General features: G+C 48.4%; 1 non-coding gene across 1 annotated transcript; it reads right to left on the bottom strand.

Moving 5' to 3' along the window:
* Positions 1-7,983: 7,983 nt before the first annotated feature.
* Positions 7,984-8,057, bottom strand: TRNAN-GUU. The gene has a single exon. It is a non-coding gene; the product is annotated as a tRNA-Asn (tRNA).
* Between the last annotated feature and the right edge of the window lie 330 nt (positions 8,058-8,387).

Raw genomic sequence — 8,387 nt, 5'->3', positions numbered from 1 at the left:
CAGAGGAGGACAGGAAAGATAATAGAGAGAAAAATAAGTGAAGAGAGAATACAAGAAACGGGAAAAATGGAAGAAAGAAAGGAAAAAGGGGAGGGGGGCATAAAGGCAGTCAGGGATCTCGGAAGCAAAAGCCAGCGGAGAGACTAAGGAGAAATGAAGAGAGCAGGAAAGAGAAGGAGTGAGAAAATCCATCTTGCGAGGCAGCTCTCGTGTCACTGCCAGGCAGGAAACACTGCTCCAGGAGAGCTCATTCACAGGCGCTGCGAGCGGGCAGGAGCAGCAGGGATGCCTGCACCACCTGACCGGGCTCAAAAACTGTTCAAAACACGCACTGAAAGGCAGCGAAGAAAGGAGGTGGAATCACAGAGAGGAGAGGTGCTTTCGTTTTGAGATCCCGATGGGCTAGCACATGGCTGTACGGTGAGCAGCAGGGATGTGGCACTGACAGAGCAACTGCCACAAAAGCTTCATTCTTCTTTGGACTCAGCAGCCCACAGCACGGAGGGCTCGGGGCTTGGCGGATTTTGCCTCTGAGAGCTGAGGGTCCCTGGGGCTGGAGGGGCAGGAGGTCTTGTCTTCAGCAACCATGCTGCATCCCTGGGAAGCCACGACAGCTGCCGCTTCCCCTGCTGCTGTGTGCTCACCTCCACCTGCACACACCTTGGAAAACCGTTCCAAACAAATATGACACCTAGGTCCACGCTGCAAAAAGGCTGAGGAGAGCAATTTGAGTTACTGTCTAAATCAGCAGAGTATCCAAAGCACCAAGCCCCAGAAATCATCTGTTATCATTTCACAATCCATTGTTCCTCTGTGGATGAGCAAATGGCACAGCCCAAACCTGCTCATCTTTCCTAACAAAGTCAGAGAGAGAGAAGGAATAAGATTTAACATATTACCAATAATATTTAAAGAAAGAAAACATAGTTGGTGGCATGTTCATCAGTCCTACAGCTCCCCAAAAGGTAAGGATAACAAAGAATGTCCCGCTCCGCTGGTCTCATCGACGCTGCAGCAGCTCACCTTCCAGATGTTCCCAGGACACACACGGCTTTACAATCGATCTTGTGGTTTCAGCACGTCTGCAGCTCTCCTCCTAGCACTAAGAGAAATGCCCCAAAGGGCTGGCAGAGCAGCACACTGCTCTTGCACACGGTAGCCTAATGGCTGAGTGACAAAATAATTTTTCCTCAGGAGGACGATGATGTGCTGAGTTTTTCTGTAATACGCCTTTTTTTTCCTGGAGGAAATATCACAGCAGTGCTCACCTTCGGGACCAGTCCATTCAGCCCCTGAGACTAAGACAACCTCCCCTGATTTCCTTAAAGCTAAACAGATTTAAATATGGTCAGGGAGGATTTCACAGGGCAACATAATCCACGACTGCCAATAACAGCCACTAGCCTGACTGCAACATCAATCACATGCCTGGTATGCTACATAAACAAAGCTACAGGTGATTGCAAAGGGCTTTTAAAAATGAATTAATACTGCTTTGGATCACTCCAGTTTTCAAGCAGTTAAAGCAACCATAAGCTGGGTTTGTCCCTCACGTATTACCACCAAAGTTGAGTTACCTGAGGTGAACAGAACCGACTCCAAGGTAGAGGCACACAGATGTAACAGTAACGTTACTGAGGTAAAAGCCTCTAGAAATGCTGTGAAGCAGCTTTTCCATATATAACTCACAATTTTAAAACAAATGCACAATGATTTTTGCTACAAAACCCCTCAAAGGCAACACAAACTAAACTAAAAACAGTTCCAATTCAGAGGAATATACCCTTTACATAGAAGTGCCTTGATGAACTTATAAAGTGCCTTTGTAGGAGAACCCAAAGTGCTCTAAGCATAATTCAAGCTCCTAAAAATGCCCCGTGCATTAGGAATACTCTTTTATTTTCCCTTGCAATTTCTAGCAGAGCATTGTGTTTAAAAGAGACGGTGTTGGCCCAGCCACAGCCAGACGCGGAGATCTCCGATCCTGTCCCAGGCCTCACCTCCCTGCTTCTGAGCACCTCGCGTGCCGTGGGTCCTCTGCTAGGCCAGCCCAGGGGCTTCCACCCGCGCCCAGCCCAGCCCCAACAGCTCCATCTGAGACTGCTGAAGTCATTACGAATTTTATGAACATCCACTGGCCAGATGAGTCTTCATTTCCAGATCCCTTACAGTTTTTTCCACTACAAGAAAACTTTCCAAAAGCTGGCTAATAGGCCCCAAATGGTTCTTTCAGCACTAATGTGAACTGGAAACTAAAAAACTGTCCAGCGGGTGATTTGTACAAGTCTCTTAAATCTTGAAAATGGGGCTATTCATTTTCTAATAATAAATCTCCACTGCAGCTAATCTTATCTTCTTTCCACGATAAACTCCTAATTATTACCTTTCCAGCCAGCATATCTGTGATTTTAAAGTGTGTGACAGTGGTAAAAAGAAAGTGCTGGACCTTATGACTAAAAAAGAAGGAAATATTTAGGCTAGGCGTACAGAAGAGCCTTGTTTTTGAAGCTACGACCAAAATTATATGACGGAACAAGTTACAGACCGGGAGTGAAGCGTTCATAATAGAGGAGTCAAGGACAGTCCCTGCTGCTTGCACTGGCTGCCCCGGGGAAGCTCCACCTTCTGCTCCTGGAGACTCACGCTGCCCCAAAGAAAACGAAAGAGGAAAAGCACTTCTATTTTTCTTCATTTTCACTTGGACCTGGTCAAAACCAGGTCTCGTTCCTAAAGGCTGAAGCCAAATGAATAAAACATCTTTGCAAATATTTGTCTGAACTCGGGGCTTTGCACGTCATTAATTACCAGTTTTATCTCTCATTTATATTCGAAGTACCTAAGGCCGCCAGCCCTGGGAGGCCCAACAGTACCAAGCACGGTGTGTTTAATGGCACAGACCTTTTTCGTATCACTTTCACTCCGCTGACAGTGAACAAATTACGGGGAGTATCTGCAAAGATAATTCATGAGTTTCAGGATACTTTTTTTTCATCCAAGAAAAAGCAGTGTCAGATAAACCGCATACCCAAATAAAACCGAAGCTCAGAGTTTTGACTAGCAGCTACCTGTAACTGCCTATTCTCAGTCAAGAGGTAGAACAAGAAATATTTAGAGAAGTAATCTGAAGGACACACAAGTTTGAGAAACCCAGAAATGTTTGCAAGTAATATGTGAAAAGAAAAGGAGACCAAGACTGATCTCTGCAGTTTTTCTGCCATTTTACTGCATCACTTTACAATCACCTTCTAAAAAATACAACTGATTTAACTATGCTGATTTTTATTTTTTTTTACAAATGGTGCTCAGCTTGTTAAATCAATTATTCCTTACCAGTTCATGCACTACTCTAATAAGCATTTAATAGTTGTTTGCAGAGCCTGGTGTGGAACAAGAAAAAAAAAAAAAAAAAGGATCAGAATACCGTGCCCCTTCAGAATAAAATGCAAACTCACCATCCCCTTTGGCCTCGGTTATTTGGAAGTTGCCAGATTTTCCTTGCCTTTCTGGAATGTGTGGATAGAAGTAGTCCTGCAGCTTTCTCTGCCTGTTCGCCCACGCCTAAGAAGGGGCAATCTAGCTCTCAGGTTCTGACACCAAAGCTTATGAAGATGATAAGGGAATATAATACTGAACAGAGGAAAGTATCTGAGTTTGTCTCATGCAACAATATTTCAGATGTTTGAGGGGAAATTAACTTTATGAATAAAAGCTTTATTATTTACAGAAGATAATACTATATTGTTGTTTCTCTTCAAAATGTATCATTTGAGTCATCATTAAAAAAAAACTTTTTAACTTTACCTGTTTTCATCACATTTCTTTGTTCTTCACATCTGATGAACAAAACAAAGAGGTCTGTCTCTGCAGTCTTTCCTTTGCACCCTGTTTCCCCTCTGGCATCCTACACACCTTTCCCACATAAACTGGGGGTTCTTGACATTTAAATGCAGTTCCTTAAGCTTCCAACTAATTTGATATACCTTTGCTCTCTGGGCCATATAGCAGTCCCCAGATTCCCAGTATTGTTCAATCTAGTTGAGATTTTCCTGTTTTGTAGGTAACACTAACAATCTGAGCTAACAGAATGCTGTTTTCATTTGTAGGATATGATGCCCTTTAAAAAGTCAGCAGCTGCTTTTCCAGCCTGTTGTTTCTAGTCTCTGCTATATTCTGTACAAATACAAGTTTGCAATTTTTGCCTCTGATGGGGCTTGTTATTTGAATTTTAGTAATTTTGCTTACTGCTTCTCAAAACCACGGTTCTTTGGAGGTTCCTATGTGTTCCAAGTGTAAAAAAAATGACTGGTAAGCTGCGTGACTTCATGTTGCCTTTTGATCCATAGTCTCAAGAAGTGCTGTATAAACATCAGGATGCCTATGAAACAGATGCTAGATATATTTTAAGGCATCAGTCCACAGGGAAAAAATATGGCACAGAGAAATTAGAGCAAAAATGTTCAGATACAGAAGTTAAATCTCTATTAAGGTACTGGAATGATCAGGAACTGTGCATCAGAATTTCAAAACTGCCTTAAAAATTAGAAACTTTAACAAGAACAATAGTGTCTTAACAGTAACCTTATGCTTAACACCTAAGGTAGAGAATTTTGCCTAAATTGACATTAACCAAATTGGCAAGTCAATAAAATCAAGCAGTTTTGCCCTGCAGTCCTATTCTTTAATCTTTAGACAATGCTCTCCAGCCACCTCTGCGTTATTTTTATTAGCTGTCTTTGGCTTTTTAACCAAGCTGTTTCTGCTGAGCTTATCTGCAGAAAGAGTAGGTCCAAAGTAAGCAAACAGCAAAAAGAACATAAATAAATAAATAAGCCCCCAGAAGGAGCCTTTCAGAGCCTTGCATCTGAACCGCTACCTTATTGTCTCTGCTTTCACCACACCCCTCTGTCAGTCGGCTGCTACACTTTTTGCCTTTAAATAATTATTTTTTTAAAAAATTGGAAAGGCCCAACCAGCATTCAGGGACTTAAAATTCTTAGGGAGGAAAAAATAATAATAATAATAATAATAATAAAGCAGTTTTGTAGTTTTATGGAAACAAAAACCATCTGAATCAGCATGTTGTATTTGTTTTCACCATCAGTTTTGGAAGAGGAAAAAAAAAAAAAAAAAGACAGCTGTTAATCCATTTTAGTTAAAGTGGAAAAAATCCTGGAGATTTTCTAAGCCTAATTTCAGCCTAGAGTGATTTTTATGGCCAAACAATGAATCCTTAGAATAATTTGTTCATATCACGAATATGCAACAAACTCTCAGCCCAGGGCCTGATGCAATTTCCAGGGCGATCAGAGGAAACACCTCCTTTGACTCCAGTGACAGTAACGATGTACTGTATGATAAAAAAAGGATTTAAAAAAAATCAGGATAAAAAAATCTTCGCAAATGTATTCTTGGTGAATCCAGACCAATTGTTTGTTTATGTCGAATGAGCTCTGAAAGTGATTTTACAGCTTTACATGTGACTTACATTGATGCCCACAAATCAAAATAAATCGTGGGAGAAAAAAGCACCATCGCTTAGAGAGGTGCTAAATTTCCAGCCCGCAGTGCTCATACTGCGATTATTTATGACCATTGTACGCCGAGGAAAGGCTGTGGCGTTCCCTCCAGTCTCATTGCTTCGTGCCAGCTGAATGCTGCGAGAGGGATGGGGTGAGAAATGGAAGGCTACAGCAATGTTAACTATGCTGCTTCCCTCCAACATCCATTTTGTTCCAAAGAAACACTTGCCAGAGATTAAAATATTCAAGATGGCTGGTTTGTGCACCCTTTCTGGGAGCTCCACAGTTTTTCTGGTCGCAAATATTGCAGAGCCCCGTCTTTTCCTTGACACCGGCAATATTTTACCCCGCACCTCGCCCGCCCTTCGAGTCGTTAAAGGCTGGCAGGAGTTCAAAGGGCTTTCCCCCAAAGCTGCCCGCTTCCCAGCCGGGACGTCGACGCGACCCTCGGGACGCGGGTTGGCCTGGGGGGGCCCTCCCCGGCGGCACGGCTCGGCTCGGCACGGCTCGGAACAGCACGGCTTGGCTCGGCACGGCTTGACACGGCACGGCACGGCTCGGAACAGCTCGGCACGGCATAGCACGGCTCGGCGCGGCTCGGCACGGCATAGCACGGCTCGGCGCGGCTCGGCACGGTTCAGCACGGCTCGGCACGCCGGCCCCGCACGGGACAGCCCCAGCGGCGACCCCCCAGGACCACCTGAGCTCTGGCGCAGGCCCCGCGGCTCCCTGCGGGGCCGCCACTGAGCAGCTGCGGAGCGGGGCGGGGGGACCGGGGGCAGCACGGCTCGGCTCGGCTCGGCTCGGCACGGCACGGGTGTCGGTGCCCTGCTTGCGGAGGGGCCGCAGGAGTTTTTCCTGCGGGTACGAAGGAGGATCGGCCAGGAGCAGGGGGTCGTGCGCCTTACACAGCCGGTGCAAGCTGACTTGTGGCTGATAACCGAAAGCTCCGGCGACCTCTCTTTTTTTCAGTATTTTTTTTGACTTCGCGCAAAGCTTCGATTCCCTGCCTTGTCCCCCAGAAGCACCGACTTTCCCGTTTCCCGGAGATGGGACGAGGCGCTGCTGCCTTAAGTGCCCCCGAGCCCGGCTTCGGTGACTTTGGGCTACTGAAGCCGCTTCCCACCGGCACCGTCAATTTCTGTGCCGCCGGTCGCAGGGGGCCCGTAATGCCCGCACGCCAGGCGGGCGGGCGCGGTGGTTAAAATTTCCGTCCCTGGCCACTCACCGGGCTTGAGCCCTTCAAACAACGCTGCCCCTCAGATCTTGCTGCAAACAACGCGGGGATGTCGAGAAGGGGAACTGCAGGAACGGCTCTGGTTAAAATAAAACCCCACCGAGCTGCGGGAGATGCTGCGGGGCTAAGAGATGCCGACCAGGAGGAGCAGGGGGTCCCGCAGCCGGCGACCCCAACCCGCTGCTCGGTGCCGCAGGGAACGGGAAGGAGCCGGGCGATGGATTAAGCCCGGCAGCACACCGCCGCACACACACCGCATCGACGATTTAGGGTTCCTTACTTTAAAAAGATTCTCCGGTGTTCCTAAATAAATGTCTGTTCCCCGGCAGCTTGGCTAGCGAGGGCCGTATCTTGTCACCGATGGTAAATCAATGGCACGGGCTGACCTTTAAGAGGGCTGCATCCTTTATTTAAAACAGGCGAGCTGAAAAAGAAAGAGCCGTGAAATACAACTTCGCCGGGGCAGGAGAGATTTTTAATACGAATTCGGTTTTCTCCGAACTGTAAATAAGCAGGCTTCGCTGGAAGGCGGCCGTATTTCACCCGGCTGAAATGCTCATTTGAATCCGCTCACGGGCTCGGCGACGGCCAAGGTGCCAGCTTCTAATTGATACGTTTGGACGAAGCTCGGCGCGTAATTGCTTTCAGCATTCATTTATGCAAAGCGGCTTCGGGCGGGCAGGGCGAGCGCGGAGAAGCAGCGCTGCTGTGCCAGCACCAGCCAGGGCCTGCCAGCGCCGCCGGCCCCGGGGCACCGGGGGGCACGGCTCGGCTCGGCTCGGCACGGCTGCCTGCCGCGAGGTTTCTCCCATCGGTTTTACCGCTGCTGCCTTGGCCCGCCAGGATGAGGAAAACCAAATCACGGCCGCTCGAGTACCGGGGGATGCGCAGGGGGAAAAGCCCCCGCGCCCCATCCCCGCTTATCCCACGGCAGCAGCTCGGCGAGGGCACTGGCGGAGCCTGGGCACCGCACAGCCCCGGTCCAGAGCAGGGCTCGGAGGGCGATGGCTGCCCGGGGGGAGCTGCCCTGCTCCGCTGGCTGCCGGGGCGCGGCCGCAGCTGGTGCTGGCGCTGCGCTCCCCGGCGGGGGCCCCCCTGCTCAGCAGCCCCGGCGGCTGCCCCGCCGCCAGCGCTAATCTCACATCCTCCCTCCCCGGCGCGCAGGCACACACACACACAAAACGACGGCTGGCGGCCGGGGAAGGGGGCTAACCAAAATAGCGGCCCCGTCCCTGGGTGGGCTCGAACCACCAACCTTTCGGTTAACAGCCGAACGCGCTAACCGATTGCGCCACAGAGACTCCCACGGTCATGCGGTTTCGTGGAGCAAGTGATGAGCAGCACTTGCCTGCCTTCGGGTCCCGTGGGGTCTTGCATGGCTTGGCAGGGCTGGGAACACGCGGAAACGACCGATTCTCTTACTTTAAGCACCTGAAAGGCGCTTAACCCCCGATGGCACTGTTCACAGAAACTGCTTCTCTCTGGGAATTCCCGAATCAGTAGTAAAAGTTTCTTCGTGGCTCTTACTAACTCATCCACTGCACATGCAAGTCAAAATGTAATTCCCAAACTTCTCTGCAAAATTGCCCTATTAATATATTTAAAGATAATTTTATGTGATTGCAGAGAAC

The sequence above is a fragment of the Oxyura jamaicensis genome, chromosome 2 (assembly GCF_011077185.1).
Source record: "Oxyura jamaicensis isolate SHBP4307 breed ruddy duck chromosome 2, BPBGC_Ojam_1.0, whole genome shotgun sequence".
NCBI classification, from domain to species: domain Eukaryota; kingdom Metazoa; phylum Chordata; class Aves; order Anseriformes; family Anatidae; genus Oxyura; species Oxyura jamaicensis.
Note: the sequence above shows the minus strand (reverse complement) of the source record. Positions and strands in the feature narration are given on the sequence as shown.